This window comes from Hyperolius riggenbachi, chromosome 1, assembly GCF_040937935.1.
Source record: "Hyperolius riggenbachi isolate aHypRig1 chromosome 1, aHypRig1.pri, whole genome shotgun sequence".
NCBI classification, from domain to species: Eukaryota; Metazoa; Chordata; class Amphibia; order Anura; family Hyperoliidae; genus Hyperolius; species Hyperolius riggenbachi.
This window is the reverse complement of record NC_090646.1, coordinates 413,787,373-413,802,372: the sequence shown is the minus strand read 5'-3', so window position 1 is coordinate 413,802,372 and position 15,000 is coordinate 413,787,373. Positions and strand designations below refer to the sequence as shown.

The 15,000-nt window shown below is 47.7% G+C and overlaps 34 non-coding genes across 34 annotated transcripts in view; all 34 read left to right on the top strand.

The window, feature by feature from the left end:
• Positions 1-252: 252 nt before the first annotated feature.
• Positions 253-335, top strand: TRNAL-CAG (transfer RNA leucine (anticodon CAG)). Its single transcript has one exon. It is a non-coding gene; the product is annotated as a tRNA-Leu (tRNA).
• Positions 336-436: 101 nt separating this feature from the next.
• Positions 437-509, top strand: TRNAT-UGU (transfer RNA threonine (anticodon UGU)). Its single transcript has one exon. It is a non-coding gene; the product is annotated as a tRNA-Thr (tRNA).
• Positions 510-1,943: 1,434 nt separating this feature from the next.
• TRNAL-CAG (transfer RNA leucine (anticodon CAG)) lies at positions 1,944-2,026 on the top strand. Its single transcript has one exon. It is a non-coding gene; the product is annotated as a tRNA-Leu (tRNA).
• A 103-nt stretch (positions 2,027-2,129) lies between these two features.
• Positions 2,130-2,202, top strand: TRNAT-UGU (transfer RNA threonine (anticodon UGU)). Its single transcript has one exon. It is a non-coding gene; the product is annotated as a tRNA-Thr (tRNA).
• Positions 2,203-2,670: 468 nt separating this feature from the next.
• On the top strand, positions 2,671-2,753 carry TRNAL-CAG (transfer RNA leucine (anticodon CAG)). Its single transcript has one exon. It is a non-coding gene; the product is annotated as a tRNA-Leu (tRNA).
• A 102-nt stretch (positions 2,754-2,855) lies between these two features.
• Positions 2,856-2,928, top strand: TRNAT-UGU (transfer RNA threonine (anticodon UGU)). The gene has a single exon. It is a non-coding gene; the product is annotated as a tRNA-Thr (tRNA).
• A 466-nt stretch (positions 2,929-3,394) lies between these two features.
• TRNAL-CAG (transfer RNA leucine (anticodon CAG)) lies at positions 3,395-3,477 on the top strand. Its single transcript has one exon. It is a non-coding gene; the product is annotated as a tRNA-Leu (tRNA).
• Positions 3,478-4,118: 641 nt separating this feature from the next.
• TRNAL-CAG (transfer RNA leucine (anticodon CAG)) lies at positions 4,119-4,201 on the top strand. The gene has a single exon. It is a non-coding gene; the product is annotated as a tRNA-Leu (tRNA).
• A 103-nt stretch (positions 4,202-4,304) lies between these two features.
• On the top strand, positions 4,305-4,377 carry TRNAT-UGU (transfer RNA threonine (anticodon UGU)). Its single transcript has one exon. It is a non-coding gene; the product is annotated as a tRNA-Thr (tRNA).
• A 468-nt stretch (positions 4,378-4,845) lies between these two features.
• TRNAL-CAG (transfer RNA leucine (anticodon CAG)) lies at positions 4,846-4,928 on the top strand. Its single transcript has one exon. It is a non-coding gene; the product is annotated as a tRNA-Leu (tRNA).
• A 102-nt stretch (positions 4,929-5,030) lies between these two features.
• TRNAT-UGU (transfer RNA threonine (anticodon UGU)) lies at positions 5,031-5,103 on the top strand. The gene has a single exon. It is a non-coding gene; the product is annotated as a tRNA-Thr (tRNA).
• Positions 5,104-5,569: 466 nt separating this feature from the next.
• TRNAL-CAG (transfer RNA leucine (anticodon CAG)) lies at positions 5,570-5,652 on the top strand. Its single transcript has one exon. It is a non-coding gene; the product is annotated as a tRNA-Leu (tRNA).
• Positions 5,653-6,293: 641 nt separating this feature from the next.
• On the top strand, positions 6,294-6,376 carry TRNAL-CAG (transfer RNA leucine (anticodon CAG)). The gene has a single exon. It is a non-coding gene; the product is annotated as a tRNA-Leu (tRNA).
• Positions 6,377-6,479: 103 nt separating this feature from the next.
• TRNAT-UGU (transfer RNA threonine (anticodon UGU)) lies at positions 6,480-6,552 on the top strand. The gene has a single exon. It is a non-coding gene; the product is annotated as a tRNA-Thr (tRNA).
• A 465-nt stretch (positions 6,553-7,017) lies between these two features.
• Positions 7,018-7,100, top strand: TRNAL-CAG (transfer RNA leucine (anticodon CAG)). The gene has a single exon. It is a non-coding gene; the product is annotated as a tRNA-Leu (tRNA).
• A 104-nt stretch (positions 7,101-7,204) lies between these two features.
• TRNAT-UGU (transfer RNA threonine (anticodon UGU)) lies at positions 7,205-7,277 on the top strand. Its single transcript has one exon. It is a non-coding gene; the product is annotated as a tRNA-Thr (tRNA).
• A 466-nt stretch (positions 7,278-7,743) lies between these two features.
• TRNAL-CAG (transfer RNA leucine (anticodon CAG)) lies at positions 7,744-7,826 on the top strand. Its single transcript has one exon. It is a non-coding gene; the product is annotated as a tRNA-Leu (tRNA).
• Positions 7,827-7,930: 104 nt separating this feature from the next.
• On the top strand, positions 7,931-8,003 carry TRNAT-UGU (transfer RNA threonine (anticodon UGU)). The gene has a single exon. It is a non-coding gene; the product is annotated as a tRNA-Thr (tRNA).
• Positions 8,004-8,468: 465 nt separating this feature from the next.
• Positions 8,469-8,551, top strand: TRNAL-CAG (transfer RNA leucine (anticodon CAG)). Its single transcript has one exon. It is a non-coding gene; the product is annotated as a tRNA-Leu (tRNA).
• A 104-nt stretch (positions 8,552-8,655) lies between these two features.
• On the top strand, positions 8,656-8,728 carry TRNAT-UGU (transfer RNA threonine (anticodon UGU)). The gene has a single exon. It is a non-coding gene; the product is annotated as a tRNA-Thr (tRNA).
• A 467-nt stretch (positions 8,729-9,195) lies between these two features.
• Positions 9,196-9,278, top strand: TRNAL-CAG (transfer RNA leucine (anticodon CAG)). Its single transcript has one exon. It is a non-coding gene; the product is annotated as a tRNA-Leu (tRNA).
• Positions 9,279-9,380: 102 nt separating this feature from the next.
• TRNAT-UGU (transfer RNA threonine (anticodon UGU)) lies at positions 9,381-9,453 on the top strand. The gene has a single exon. It is a non-coding gene; the product is annotated as a tRNA-Thr (tRNA).
• A 466-nt stretch (positions 9,454-9,919) lies between these two features.
• Positions 9,920-10,002, top strand: TRNAL-CAG (transfer RNA leucine (anticodon CAG)). Its single transcript has one exon. It is a non-coding gene; the product is annotated as a tRNA-Leu (tRNA).
• A 103-nt stretch (positions 10,003-10,105) lies between these two features.
• On the top strand, positions 10,106-10,178 carry TRNAT-UGU (transfer RNA threonine (anticodon UGU)). The gene has a single exon. It is a non-coding gene; the product is annotated as a tRNA-Thr (tRNA).
• Positions 10,179-10,644: 466 nt separating this feature from the next.
• On the top strand, positions 10,645-10,727 carry TRNAL-CAG (transfer RNA leucine (anticodon CAG)). The gene has a single exon. It is a non-coding gene; the product is annotated as a tRNA-Leu (tRNA).
• Positions 10,728-11,556: 829 nt separating this feature from the next.
• Positions 11,557-11,629, top strand: TRNAT-UGU (transfer RNA threonine (anticodon UGU)). Its single transcript has one exon. It is a non-coding gene; the product is annotated as a tRNA-Thr (tRNA).
• Positions 11,630-12,282: 653 nt separating this feature from the next.
• On the top strand, positions 12,283-12,355 carry TRNAT-UGU (transfer RNA threonine (anticodon UGU)). Its single transcript has one exon. It is a non-coding gene; the product is annotated as a tRNA-Thr (tRNA).
• A 466-nt stretch (positions 12,356-12,821) lies between these two features.
• On the top strand, positions 12,822-12,904 carry TRNAL-CAG (transfer RNA leucine (anticodon CAG)). The gene has a single exon. It is a non-coding gene; the product is annotated as a tRNA-Leu (tRNA).
• A 102-nt stretch (positions 12,905-13,006) lies between these two features.
• On the top strand, positions 13,007-13,079 carry TRNAT-UGU (transfer RNA threonine (anticodon UGU)). The gene has a single exon. It is a non-coding gene; the product is annotated as a tRNA-Thr (tRNA).
• A 466-nt stretch (positions 13,080-13,545) lies between these two features.
• Positions 13,546-13,628, top strand: TRNAL-CAG (transfer RNA leucine (anticodon CAG)). The gene has a single exon. It is a non-coding gene; the product is annotated as a tRNA-Leu (tRNA).
• A 102-nt stretch (positions 13,629-13,730) lies between these two features.
• TRNAT-UGU (transfer RNA threonine (anticodon UGU)) lies at positions 13,731-13,803 on the top strand. Its single transcript has one exon. It is a non-coding gene; the product is annotated as a tRNA-Thr (tRNA).
• A 466-nt stretch (positions 13,804-14,269) lies between these two features.
• On the top strand, positions 14,270-14,352 carry TRNAL-CAG (transfer RNA leucine (anticodon CAG)). Its single transcript has one exon. It is a non-coding gene; the product is annotated as a tRNA-Leu (tRNA).
• Positions 14,353-14,454: 102 nt separating this feature from the next.
• Positions 14,455-14,527, top strand: TRNAT-UGU (transfer RNA threonine (anticodon UGU)). Its single transcript has one exon. It is a non-coding gene; the product is annotated as a tRNA-Thr (tRNA).
• Positions 14,528-14,993: 466 nt separating this feature from the next.
• The window catches only part of TRNAL-CAG (transfer RNA leucine (anticodon CAG)), an 83-nt gene continuing 76 nt past the window's right edge, over positions 14,994-15,000 (top strand). Inside the window, exon 1 of the tRNA in view lies at positions 14,994-15,000. This exon is cut by the window's right edge and continues 76 nt beyond it. This is a non-coding gene — a tRNA (tRNA-Leu).

Below are 15,000 nucleotides of genomic sequence, written 5' to 3'. Positions count from 1 at the left end.
TAACATTCTCTTCCTAAAAAGAGAGCGGCCGTATTCCGTTCTTCTGGATGGCCAAGAAGCCAACACTGGTGCTTATGCCACCATTCATGGGTTGGCCTAATAACGGTAGCTATGATTCTAGAGCTGGAGGCTGCCTTACTTCTGCCCTCAAGGGCTAGGTGCCATTCACATGTCTTGATTGAAGGCTTCGTAGAAGACCACAATTCAGCTCTCTCAACCACCCTACTTTCCGGTGGCACAATGCACCTCCGTGTCAGGATGGCCGAGCGGTCTAAGGCGCTGCGTTCAGGTCGCAGTCTCCCCTGGAGGCGTGGGTTCAAATCCCACTTCTGACAGCGTTTGCATGGTTTTTTCACGGTTCCCCTACCTGCTAGTCTTTCACAGCCAAGAACGTTTTTTTTTTTTTTTTTAACACATTTACACAACAGAGCACTGTGGCTCTATAGCTCAGGGGTTAGAGCACTGGTCTTGTAAACCAGGGGTCGTGAGTTCAAATCTCACTAGGGCCTAAGCGTTATTTCATGCGCTGTATCTTTCTTTCCTGACAACCTATTTTCTTTCACCAGCTGTCTTATCAAAAACCGCCACTGCCTCTAGGTCAACTCCCCTTACATGAAAGATCACATTACATTCAACCCTGGTCAAGGTTCACAACATTGACCCCACTTTGAGAAAAAAAAAAAAAAAAAAACCTTACTGGCTCCAAGAAGACTTAGACCACATTCATAACATTCTCTTCCTAAAAAGAGAGCGGCCGTATTCCGTTCTTCTGGATGGCCAAGAAGCCAACACTGGTGCTTATGCCACCATTCATGGGTTGGCCTAATAACGGTAGCTATGATTCTAGAGCTGGAGGCTGCCTTACTTCTGCCCTCAAGGGCTAGGTGCCATTCACATGTCTTGATTAGTGTTGGGCGAACACCTGGATGTTCGGGTTCGGGCCGAACAGGCCGAACATGGGCCAGATGTTCGGCATGTTCGGCCCGAACGCCGAACTCAATGGGAGTCAATGGGACCCCCGAACATGCCCATTTTGGGGGCCCTATGGGGTCGCAGGCATAAGGGGGGAGCATGCCCCGGTCGCGGGGGGGGTCGGAAATTCCCCCCACCCCCTCCGCTAGCGCTCCCCCCTCTGCCCGCTTCCCCATACAAAAAGTTTAAATCAAGTTCAATAGTACCTGGGCTGGTGGCATTGGCTGGCAGTGGAGTGAGGAGGAGGAGGAGTCCGAATAGCAGAGTGACGTTGAGGCCGGGCAGCGGGCGGTTCAGCGCTAGTACCCTTGTGGTACTTCCGCCCTTTCTCTGACCTCACGTCCTCTGCGTGATGACGCATACGAGGGTACGCGTGATGCGTACCCTCGTATGCAGAGGACGTGAGGTCAGAGAAAGGGCGGAAGTACCACAAGGGTACTAGCGCTAAACCGCCCGCTGCCCGGCCTCAACGTCACTCTGCTACTCGGACTCCTCCTCCTCCTCACTCCACTGCCAGCCAATGCCACCAGCCCAGGTACACTACTATTGAACTTGATTTAAACTTTTTTTATGGGGAAGCGGGCAGAGGGGGGAGCGCTAGCGGAGGGGGTGGGGGGAATTTCCGACCCCCCCCGCGATCGGGGCATGCTCCCCCCTTATGCCTGCGACCCCATAGGGGGGCCGTATTGCGGCCTGTTCGGCCGAACAGGGCCCTGTTCGCCCGAACAGGGGCCCTGTTCGGCCCTGTTCGGGGTCATACAGAAGTTCGGGGCGAACCCGAACTTAAAAGGCCGAACACCATCAGGTGTTCGGCCGAACTCGAACATCACCCGAACAGGGTGATGTTCTGCAGAACCCGAACAGTGGCGAACACTGTTCGCCCAACACTAGTCTTGATTGAAGGCTTCGTAGAAGACCACAATTCAGCTCTCTCAACCACCCTACTTTCCGGTGGCACAATGCACCTCCGTGTCAGGATGGCCGAGCGGTCTAAGGCGCTGCGTTCAGGTCGCAGTCTCCCCTGGAGGCGTGGGTTCAAATCCCACTTCTGACAGCGTTTGCATGGTTTTTTCACGGTTCCCCTACCTGCTAGTCTTTCACAGCCAAGAACGTTTTTTTGTTTTTTTTTTTAACACATTTACACAACAGAGCACTGTGGCTCTATAGCTCAGGGGTTAGAGCACTGGTCTTGTAAACCAGGGGTCGTGAGTTCAAATCTCACTAGGGCCTAAGCGTTATTTCATGCGCTGTATCTTTCTTTCCTGACAACCTATTTTCTTTCACCAGCTGTCTTATCAAAAACCGCCACTGCCTCTAGGTCAACTCCCCTTACATGAAAGATCACATTACATTCAACCCTGGTCAAGGTTCACAACATTGACCCCACTTTGAGCAAAAAAAAAAAAAAAAACCTTACTGGCTCCTAGAAGACTTAGACCACATTCATAACATTCTCTTCCTAAAAAGAGAGCGGCCGTATTCCGTTCTTCTGGATGGCCAAGAAGCCAACACTGGTGCTTATGCCACCATTCATGGGTTGGCCTAATAACGGTAGCTATGATTCTAGAGCTGGAGGCTGCCTTACTTCTGCCCTCAAGGGCTAGGTGCCATTCACATGTCTTGATTGAAGGCTTCGTAGAAGACCACAATTCAGCTCTCTCAACCACCCTACTTTCCGGTGGCACAATGCACCTCCGTGTCAGGATGGCCGAGCGGTCTAAGGCGCTGCGTTCAGGTCGCAGTCTCCCCTGGAGGCGTGGGTTCAAATCCCACTTCTGACAGCGTTTGCATGGTTTTTTCACGGTTCCCCTACCTGCTAGTCTTTCACAGCCAAGAACGTTTTTTTTTTTTTTTTTTAACACATTTACACAACAGAGCACTGTGGCTCTATAGCTCAGGGGTTAGAGCACTGGTCTTGTAAACCAGGGGTTGTGAGTTCAAATCTCACTAGGGCCTAAGCGTTATTTCATGCGCTGTATCTTTCTTTCCTGACAACCTATTTTCTTTCACCAGCTGTCTTATCAAAAACCGCCACTGCCTCTAGGTCAACTCCCCTTACATGAAAGATCACATTACATTCAACCCTGGTCAAGGTTCACAACATTGACCCCACTTTGAGCAAAAAAAAAAAAAAACCTTACTGGCTCCAAGAAGACTTAGACCACATTCATAACATTCTCTTCCTAAAAAGAGAGCGGCCGTATTCCGTTCTTCTGGATGGCCAAGAAGCCAACACTGGTGCTTATGCCACCATTCATGGGTTGGCCTAATAACGGTAGCTATGATTCTAGAGCTGGAGGCTGCCTTACTTCTGCCCTCAAGGGCTAGGTGCCATTCACATGTCTTGATTGAAGGCTTCGTAGAAGACCACAATTCAGCTCTCTCAACCACCCTACTTTCCGGTGGCACAATGCACCTCCGTGTCAGGATGGCCGAGCGGTCTAAGGCGCTGCGTTCAGGTCGCAGTCTCCCCTGGAGGCGTGGGTTCAAATCCCACTTCTGACAGCGTTTGCATGGTTTTTTCTTGGTTCCCCTACCTGCTAGTCTTTCACAGCCAAGAACGTTTTTTTTTTTTTTTTTAACACATTTACACAACAGAGCACTGTGGCTCTATAGCTCAGGGGTTAGAGCACTGGTCTTGTAAACCAGGGGTCGTGAGTTCAAATCTTACTAGGGCCTAAGCGTTATTTCATGCGCTGTATCTTTCTTTCCTGACAACCTATTTTCTTTCACCAGCTGTCTTATCAAAAACCGCCACTGCCTCTAGGTCAACTCCCCTTACATGAAAGATCACATTACATTCAACCCTGGTCAAGGTTCACAACATTGACCCCACTTTGAGCAAAAAAAAAAAAAAAACCTTACTGGCTCCAAGAAGACTTAGACCACATTCATAACATTCTCTTCCTAAAAAGAGAGCGGCCGTATTCCGTTCTTCTGGATGGCCAAGAAGCCAACACTGGTGCTTATGCCACCATTCATGGGTTGGCCTAATAACGGTAGCTATGATTCTAGAGCTGGAGGCTGCCTTACTTCTGCCCTCAAGGGCTAGGTGCCATTCACATGTCTTGATTGAAGGCTTCGTAGAAGACCACAATTCAGCTCTCTCAACCACCCTACTTTCCGGTGGCACAATGCACCTCCGTGTCAGGATGGCCGAGCGGTCTAAGGCGCTGCGTTCAGGTCGCAGTCTCCCCTGGAGGCGTGGGTTCAAATCCCACTTCTGACAGCGTTTGCATGGTTTTTTCACGGTTCCCCTACCTGCTAGTCTTTCACAGCCAAGAACGTTTTTTTGTTTTTTTTTTTAACACATTTACACAACAGAGCACTGTGGCTCTATAGCTCAGGGGTTAGAGCACTGGTCTTGTAAACCAGGGGTCGTGAGTTCAAATCTCACTAGGGCCTAAGCGTTATTTCATGCGCTGTATCTTTCTTTCCTGACAACCTATTTTCTTTCACCAGCTGTCTTATCAAAAACCGCCACTGCCTCTAGGTCAACTCCCCTTACATGAAAGATCACATTACATTCAACCCTGGTCAAGGTTCACAACATTGACCCCACTTTGAGCAAAAAAAAAAAAAAAAACCTTACTGGCTCCTAGAAGACTTAGACCACATTCATAACATTCTCTTCCTAAAAAGAGAGCGGCCGTATTCCGTTCTTCTGGATGGCCAAGAAGCCAACACTGGTGCTTATGCCACCATTCATGGGTTGGCCTAATAACGGTAGCTATGATTCTAGAGCTGGAGGCTGCCTTACTTCTGCCCTCAAGGGCTAGGTGCCATTCACATGTCTTGATTGAAGGCTTCGTAGAAGACCACAATTCAGCTCTCTCAACCACCCTACTTTCCGGTGGCACAATGCACCTCCGTGTCAGGATGGCCGAGCGGTCTAAGGCGCTGCGTTCAGGTCGCAGTCTCCCCTGGAGGCGTGGGTTCAAATCCCACTTCTGACAGCGTTTGCATGGTTTTTTCACGGTTCCCCTACCTGCTAGTCTTTCACAGCCAAGAACGTTTTTTTTTTTTTTTTTTAACACATTTACACAACAGAGCACTGTGGCTCTATAGCTCAGGGGTTAGAGCACTGGTCTTGTAAACCAGGGGTTGTGAGTTCAAATCTCACTAGGGCCTAAGCGTTATTTCATGCGCTGTATCTTTCTTTCCTGACAACCTATTTTCTTTCACCAGCTGTCTTATCAAAAACCGCCACTGCCTCTAGGTCAACTCCCCTTACATGAAAGATCACATTACATTCAACCCTGGTCAAGGTTCACAACATTGACCCCACTTTGAGCAAAAAAAAAAAAAAACCTTACTGGCTCCAAGAAGACTTAGACCACATTCATAACATTCTCTTCCTAAAAAGAGAGCGGCCGTATTCCGTTCTTCTGGATGGCCAAGAAGCCAACACTGGTGCTTATGCCACCATTCATGGGTTGGCCTAATAACGGTAGCTATGATTCTAGAGCTGGAGGCTGCCTTACTTCTGCCCTCAAGGGCTAGGTGCCATTCACATGTCTTGATTGAAGGCTTCGTAGAAGACCACAATTCAGCTCTCTCAACCACCCTACTTTCCGGTGGCACAATGCACCTCCGTGTCAGGATGGCCGAGCGGTCTAAGGCGCTGCGTTCAGGTCGCAGTCTCCCCTGGAGGCGTGGGTTCAAATCCCACTTCTGACAGCGTTTGCATGGTTTTTTCTTGGTTCCCCTACCTGCTAGTCTTTCACAGCCAAGAACGTTTTTTTTTTTTTTTTTAACACATTTACACAACAGAGCACTGTGGCTCTATAGCTCAGGGGTTAGAGCACTGGTCTTGTAAACCAGGGGTCGTGAGTTCAAATCTTACTAGGGCCTAAGCGTTATTTCATGCGCTTTATCTTTCTTTCCTGACAACCTATTTTCTTTCACCAGCTGTCTTATCAAAAACCGCCACTGCCTCTAGGTCAACTCCCCTTACATGAAAGATCACATTACATTCAACCCTGGTCAAGGTTCACAACATTGACCCCACTTTGAGCAAAAAAAAAACAAAAACCTTACTGGCTCCAAGAAGACTTAGACCACATTCATAACATTCTCTTCCTAAAAAGAGAGCGGCCGTATTCCGTTCTTCTGGATGGCCAAGAAGCCAACACTGGTGCTTATGCCACCATTCATGGGTTGGCCTAATAACGGTAGCTATGATTCTAGAGCTGGAGGCTGCCTTACTTCTGCCCTCAAGGGCTAGGTGCCATTCACATGTCTTGATTGAAGGCTTCGTAGAAGACCACAATTCAGCTCTCTCAACCACCCTACTTTCCGGTGGCACAATGCACCTCCGTGTCAGGATGGCCGAGTGGTCTAAGGCGCTGCGTTCAGGTCGCAGTCTCCCCTGGAGGCGTGGGTTCAAATCCCACTTCTGACAGCGTTTGCATGGTTTTTTCACGGTTCCCCTACCTGCTAGTCTTTCACAGCCAAGAACGTTTTTTTGTTTTTTTTTTTAACACATTTACACAACAGAGCACTGTGGCTCTATAGCTCAGGGGTTAGAGCACTGGTCTTGTAAACCAGGGGTCGTGAGTTCAAATCTCACTAGGGCCTAAGCGTTATTTCATGTGCTGTATCTTTCTTTCCTGACAACCTATTTTCTTTCACCAGCTGTCTTATCAAAAACCGCCACTGCCTCTAGGTCAACTCCCCTTACATGAAAGATCACATTACATTCAACCCTGGTCAAGGTTCACAACATTGACCCCACTTTGAGCAAAAAAAAAAAAAACCTTACTGGCTCCAAGAAGACTTAGACCACATTCATAACATTCTCTTCCTAAAAAGAGAGCGGCCGTATTCCGTTCTTCTGGATGGCCAAGAAGCCAACACTGGTGCTTATGCCACTATTCATGGGTTGGCCTAATAACGGTAGCTATTCTTCTAGAGCTGGAGGCTGCCTTACTTCTGCCCTCAAGGGCTAGGTGCCATTCACATGTCTTGATTGAAGGCTTCGTAGAAGACCACAATTCAGCTCTCTCAACCACCCTACTTTCCGGTGGCACAATGCACCTCCGTGTCAGGATGGCCGAGCGGTCTAAGGCGCTGCGTTCAGGTCGCAGTCTCCCCTGGAGGCGTGGGTTCAAATCCCACTTCTGACAGCGTTTGCATGGTTTTTTCACGGTTCCCCTACCTGCTAGTCTTTCACAGCCAAGAACGTTTTTTTTTTTTTTTTTTTTAACACATTTACACAACAGAGCACTGTGGCTCTATAGCTCAGGGGTTAGAGCACTGGTCTTGTAAACCAGGGGTCGTGAGTTCAAATCTCACTAGGGCCTAAGCGTTATTTCATGTGCTGTATCTTTCTTTCCTGACAACCTATTTTCTTTCACCAGCTGTCTTATCAAAAACCGCCACTGCCTCTAGGTCAACTCCCCTTACATGAAAGATCACATTACATTCAACCCTGGTCAAGGTTCACAACATTGACCCCACTTTGAGCAAAAAAAAAAAAAAACCTTACTGGCTCCAAGAAGACTTAGACCACATTCATAACATTCTCTTCCTAAAAAGAGAGCGGCCGTATTCCGTTCTTCTGGATGGCCAAGAAGCCAACACTGGTGCTTATGCCACCATTCATGGGTTGGCCTAATAACGGTAGCTATGATTCTAGAGCTGGAGGCTGCCTTACTTCTGCCCTCAAGGGCTAGGTGCCATTCACATGTCTTGATTGAAGGCTTCGTAGAAGACCACAATTCAGCTCTCTCAACCACCCTACTTTCCGGTGGCACAATGCACCTCCGTGTCAGGATGGCCGAGCGGTCTAAGGCGCTGCGTTCAGGTCGCAGTCTCCCCTGGAGGCGTGGGTTCAAATCCCACTTCTGACAGCGTTTGCATGGTTTTTTCACGGTTCCCCTACCTGCTAGTCTTTCACAGCCAAGAACGTTGTTTTTTTTTTTTTTTTAAAAACATTTACACAACAGAGCACTGTGGCTCTATAGCTCAGGGGTTAGAGCACTGGTCTTGTAAACCAGGGGTCGTGAGTTCAAATCTCACTAGGGCCTAAGCGTTATTTCATGCGCTGTATCTTTCTTTCCTGACAGCCTATTTTCTTTCACCAGCTGTCTTATCAAAAACCGCCACTGCCTCTAGGTCAACTCCCCTTACATGAAAGATCACATTACATTCAACCCTGGTCAAGGTTCACAACATTGACCCCACTTTGAGCAAAAAAAAAAAAAACCTTACTGGCTCCAAGAAGACTTAGACCACATTCATAACATTCTCTTCCTAAAAAGAGAGCGGCCGTATTCCGTTCTTCTGGATGGCCAAGAAGCCAACACTGGTGCTTATGCCACCATTCATGGGTTGGCCTAATAACGGTAGCTATGATTCTAGAGCTGGAGGCTGCCTTACTTCTGCCCTCAAGGGCTAGGTGCCATTCACATGTCTTGATTGAAGGCTTCGTAGAAGACCACAATTCAGCTCTCTCAACCACCCTACTTTCCGGTGGCACAATGCACCTCCGTGTCAGGATGGCCGAGCGGTCTAAGGCGCTGCGTTCAGGTCGCAGTCTCCCCTGGAGGCGTGGGTTCAAATCCCACTTCTGACAGTGTTTGCATGGTTTTTTCACGGTTCCCCTACCTGCTAGTCTTTCACAGCCAAGAACGTTTTTTTTTTTTTTTTTTTTAACACATTTACACAACAGAGCACTGTGGCTCTATAGCTCAGGGGTTAGAGCACTGGTCTTGTAAACCAGGGGTCGTGAGTTCAAATCTCACTAGGGCCTAAGCGTTATTTCATGTGCTGTATCTTTCTTTCCTGACAACCTATTTTCTTTCACCAGCTGTCTTATCAAAAACCGCCACTGCCTCTAGGTCAACTCCCCTTACATGAAAGATCACATTACATTCAACCCTGGTCAAGGTTCACAACATTGACCCCACTTTGAGCAAAAAAAAAAAAAAAACCTTACTGGCTCCAAGAAGACTTAGACCACATTCATAACATTCTCTTCCTAAAAAGAGAGCGGCCGTATTCCGTTCTTCTGGATGGCCAAGAAGCCAACACTGGTGCTTATGCCACCATTCATGGGTTGGCCTAATAACGGTAGCTATGATTCTAGAGCTGGAGGCTGCCTTACTTCTGCCCTCAAGGGCTAGGTGCCATTCACATGTCTTGATTGAAGGCTTCGTAGAAGACCACAATTCAGCTCTCTCAACCACCCTACTTTCCGGTGGCACAATGCACCTCCGTGTCAGGATGGCCGAGCGGTCTAAGGCGCTGCGTTCAGGTCGCAGTCTCCCCTGGAGGCGTGGGTTCAAATCCCACTTCTGACAGCGTTTGCATGGTTTTTTCACGGTTCCCCTACCTGCTAGTCTTTCACAGCCAAGAACGTTTTTTTTTTTTTTTTTTAACACATTTACACAGCAGAGCACTGTGGCTCTATAGCTCAGGGGTTAGAGCACTGGTCTTGTAAACCAGGGGTCGTGAGTTCAAATCTCACTAGGGCCTAAGTGTTATTTCATGCGCTGTATCTTTCTTTCCTGACAACCTATTTTCTTTCACCAGCTGTCTTATCAAAAACCGCCACTGCCTCTAGGTCAACTCCCCTTACATGAAAGATCACATTACATTCAACCCTGGTCAAGGTTCACAACATTGACCCCACTTTGAGCAAAAAAAAAAAAAAACCTTACTGGCTCCAAGAAGACTTAGACCACATTCATAACATCCTCTTCCTAAAAAGAGAGCGGCCGTATTCCGTTCTTCTGGATGGCCAAGAAGCCAACACTGGTGCTTATGCCACCATTCATGGGTTGGCCTAATAATGGTAGCTATGATTCTAGAGCTGGAGGCTGCCTTACTTCTGCCCTCAAGGGCTAGGTGCCATTCACATGTCTTGATTGAAGGCTTCGTAGAAGACCACAATTCAGCTCTCTCAACCACCCTACTTTCCGGTGGCACAATGCACCTCCGTGTCAGGATGGCCGAGCGGTCTAAGGCGCTGCGTTCAGGTCGCAGTCTCCCCTGGAGGCGTGGGTTCAAATCCCACTTCTGACAGCGTTTGCATGGTTTTTTCACGGTTCCCCTACCTGCTAGTCTTTCACAGCCAAGAACGTTTTTTTTTTTTTTTTTTTAACACATTTACACAACAGAGCACTGTGGCTCTATAGCTCAGGGGTTAGAGCACTGGTCTTGTAAACCAGGGGTCGTGAGTTCAAATCTCACTAGGGCCTAAGCGTTATTTCATGCGCTGTATCTTTCTTTCCTGACAACCTATTTTCTTTCACCAGCTGTCTTATCAAAAACCGCCACTGCCTCTAGGTCAACTCCCCTTACATGAAAGATCACATTACATTCAACCCTGGTCAAGGTTCACAACATTGATCCCACTTTGAGCAAAAAAAAAAAAAAACCTTACTGGCTCCAAGAAGACTTAGACCACATTCATAACATTCTCTTCCTAAAAAGAGAGCGGCCGTATTCCGTTCTTCTGGATGGCCAAGAAGCCAACACTGGTGCTTATGCCACCATTCATGGGTTGGCCTAATAACGGTAGCTATGATTCTAGAGCTGGAGGCTGCCTTACTTCTGCCCTCAAGGGCTAGGTGCCATTCACATGTCTTGATTGAAGGCTTCGTAGAAGACCACAATTCAGCTCTCTCAACCACCCTACTTTCCGGTGGCACAATGCACCTCCGTGTCAGGATGGCCGAGCGGTCTAAGGCGCTGCGTTCAGGTCGCAGTCTCCCCTGGAGGCGTGGGTTCAAATCCCACTTCTGACAGCGTTTGCATGGTTTTTTCACGGTTCCCCTACCTGCTAGTCTTTCACAGCCAAGAACGTTTTTTTTTTTTTTTTTTAACACATTTACACAACAGAGCACTGTGGCTCTATAGCTCAGGGTTTAGAGCACTGGTCTTGTAAACCAGGGGTCGTGAGTTCAAATCTCAGTAGGGCCTAAGCGTTATTTCATGTGCTGTATCTTTCTTTCCTGACAACCTATTTTCTTTCACCAGCTGTCTTATCAAAAACCGCCACTGCCTCTAGGTCAACTCCCCTTACATGAAAGATCACATTACATTCAACCCTGGTCAAGGTTCACAACATTGACCCCACTTTGAGCAAAAAAAAAAAAAAAACCTTACTGGCTCCAAGAAGACTTAGACCACATTCATAACATTCTCTTCCTAAAAAGAGAGCGGCCGTATTCCGTTCTTCTGGATGGCCAAGAAGCCAACACTGGTGCTTATGCCACCATTCATGGGTTGGCCTAATAACGGTAGCTATGATTCTAGAGCTGGAGGCTGCCTTACTTCTGCCCTCAAGGGCTAGGTGCCATTCACATGTCTTGATTGAAGGCTTCGTAGAAGACCACAATTCAGCTCTCTCAACCACCCTACTTTCCGGTGGCACAATGCACCTCCGTGTCAGGATGGCCGAGCGGTCTAAGGCGCTGCGTTCAGGTCACAGTATCCCCTGGAGGCGTGGGTTCAAATCCCACTTCTGACAGCGTTTGCATGGTTTTTTCACGGTTCCCCTACCTGCTAGTCTTTCACAGCCAAGAACGTTTTTTTTTTTTTTTTTTTTTAAACATTTACACAACAGAGCACTGTGGCTCTATAGCTCAGGGGTTAGAGCACTGGTCTTGTAAACCAGGGGTCGTGAGTTCAAATCTCACTAGGGCCTAAGCGTTATTTCATGCGCTGTATCTTTCTTTCCTGACAGCCTATTTTCTTTCACCAGCTGTCTTATCAAAAACCGCCACTGCCTCTAGGTCAACTCCCCTTACATGAAAGATCACATTACATTCAACCCTGGTCAAGGTTCACAACATTGACCCCACTTTGAGCAAAAAAAAAAAAAAAACCTTACTGGCTCCAAGAAGACTTAGACCACATTCATAACATTCTCTTCCTAAAAAGAGAGCGGCCGTATTCCGTTCTTCTGGATGGCCAAGAAGCCAACACTGGTGCTTATGCCACCATTCATGGGTTGGCCTAATAACGGTAGCTATGATTCTAGAGCTGGAGGCTGCCTTACTTCTGCCCTCAAGGGCTAGGTGCCATTCACATGTCTTGATTGAAGGCTTCGTAGAAGACCACAATTCAGCTCTCTCAACCACCCTACTTTCCGGTGGCACAATGCACCTCCGTGTCAGGATGGCCGAGCGGTCTAAGGCGCTGCGTTCAGGTCGCAGTCTCCCCTAGAGGCGTGGGTTCAAATCCCACTTCTGACAGCGTTTGCATGGTTTTTTCACGGTTCCCCTACCTGCTAGTCTTTCACAGCCAAGAACGTTTTTTTTTTTTTTTTTTTAACACATTTACACAACAGAGCACTGTGGCTCTATAGCTCAGGGGTTAGAGCACTGGTCTTGTAAACCAGGGGTCGTGAGTTCAAATCTCACTAGGGCCTAAGCGTTATTTCATGCGCTGTATCTTTCTTTCCTGACAACCTATTTTCTTTCACCAGCTGTCTTATCAAAAACCGCCACTGCCTCTAGGTCAACTCCCCTTACATGAAAGATCACATTACATTCAACCCTGGTCAAGGTTCACAACATTGACCCCACTTTGAGCAAAAAAAAAAAAAAACCTTACTGGCTCCAAGAAGACTTAGACCACATTCATAACATTCTCTTCCTAAAAAGAGAGCGGCCGTATTCCGTTCTTCTGGATGGCCAAGAAGCCAACACTGGTGCTTATGCCACCATTCATGGGTTGGCCTAATAACGGTAGCTATGATTCTAGAGCTGGAGGCTGCCTTACTTCTGCCCTCAAGGGCTAGGTGCCATTCACATGTCTTGATTGAAGGCTTCGTAGAAGACCACAATTCAGCTCTCTCAACCACCCTACTTTCCGGTGGCACAATGCACCTCCGTGTCAGGATGGCCGAGCGGTCTAAGGCGCTGCGTTCAGGTCGCAGTCTCCCCTGGAGGCGTGGGTTCAAATCCCACTTCTGACAGCGTTTGCATGGTTTTTTCACGGTTCCCCTACCTGCTAGTCTTTCACAGCCAAGAACGTTTTTTTTTTTTTTTTTTAACACATTTACACAACAGAGCACTGTGGCTCTATAGCTCAGGGGTTAGAGCACTGGTCTTGTAAACCAGGGGTCGTGAGTTCAAATCTCACTAGGGCCTAAGCGTTATTTCATGCGCTGTATCTTTCTTTCCTGACAACCTATTTTCTTTCACCAGCTGTCTTATCAAAAACCGCCACTGCCTCTAGGTCAACTCCCCTTACATGAAAGATCACATTACATTCAACCCTGGTCAAGGTTCACAACATTGACCCCACTTTGAGCAAAAAAAAAAAAAAACCTTACTGGCTCCAAGAAGACTTAGACCACATTCATAACATTCTCTTCCTAAAAAGAGAGCGGCCGTATTCCGTTCTTCTGGATGGCCAAGAAGCCAACACTGGTGCTTATGCCACCATTCATGGGTTGGCCTAATAACGGTAGCTATGATTCTAGAGCTGGAGGCTGCCTTACTTCTGCCCTCAAGGGCTAGGTGCCATTCACATGTCTTGATTGAAGGCTTCGTAGAAGACCACAATTCAGCTCTCTCAACCACCCTACTTTCCGGTGGCACAATGCACCTCCGTGTCAGGATGGCCGAGCGGTCTAAGGCGCTGCGTTCAGGTCGCAGTCTCCCCTGGAGGCGTGGGTTCAAATCCCACTTCTGACAGCGTTTGCATGGTTTTTTCACGGTTCCCCTACCTGCTAGTCTTTCACAGCCAAGAACGTTTTTTTTTTTTTTTTTTAACACATTTACACAACAGAGCACTGTGGCTCTATAGCTCAGGGGTTAGAGCACTGGTCTTGTAAACCAGGGGTCGTGAGTTCAAATCTCACTAGGGCCTAAGCGTTATTTCATGCGCTGTATCTTTCTTTCCTGACAACCTATTTTCTTTCACCAGCTGTCTTATCAAAAACCGCCACTGCCTCTAGGTCAACTCCCCTTACATGAAAGATCACATTACATTCAACCCTGGTCAAGGTTCACAACATTGACCCCACTTTGAGCAAAAAAAAAAAAAAACCTTACTGGCTCCAAGAAGACTTAGACCACATTCATAACATTCTCTTCCTAAAAAGAGAGCGGCCGTATTCCGTTCTTCTGGATGGCCAAGAAGCCAACACTGGTGCTTATGCCACCATTCATGGGTTGGCCTAATAACGGTAGCTATGATTCTAGAGCTGGAGGCTGCCTTACTTCTGCCCTCAAGGGCTAGGTGCCATTCACATGTCTTGATTGAAGGCTTCGTAGAAGACCACAATTCAGCTCTCTCAACCACCCTACTTTCCGGTGGCACAATGCACCTCCGTGTCAGGATGGCCGAGCGGTCTAAGGCGCTGCGTTCAGGTCGCAGTCTCCCCTGGAGGCGTGGGTTCAAATCCCACTTCTGACAGCGTTTGCATGGTTTTTTCACGGTTCCCCTACCTGCTAGTCTTTCACAGCCAAGAACGTTTTTTTTTTTTTTTTTTAACACATTTACACAACAGAGCACTGTGGCTCTATAGCTCAGGGGTTAGAGCACTGGTCTTGTAAACCAGGGGTCGTGAGTTCAAATCTCACTAGGGCCTAAGCGTTATTTCATGCGCTGTATCTTTCTTTCCTGACAACCTATTTTCTTTCACCAGCTGTCTTATCAAAAACCGCCACTGCCTCTAGGTCAACTCCCCTTACATGAAAGATCACATTACATTCAACCCTGGTCAAGGTTCACAACATTGACCCCACTTTGAGCAAAAAAAAAAAAAAACCTTACTGGCTCCAAGAAGACTTAGACCACATTCATAACATTCTCTTCCTAAAAAGAGAGCGGCCGTATTCCGTTCTTCTGGATGGCCAAGAAGCCAACACTGGTGCTTATGCCACCATTCATGGGTTGGCCTAATAACGGTAGCTATGATTCTAGAGCTGGAGGCTGCCTTACTTCTGCCCTCAAGGGCTAGGTGCCATTCACATGTCTTGATTGAAGGCTTCGTAGAAGACCACAATTCAGCTCTCTCAACCACCCTACTTTCCGGTGGCACAATGCACCTCCGTGTCAGGA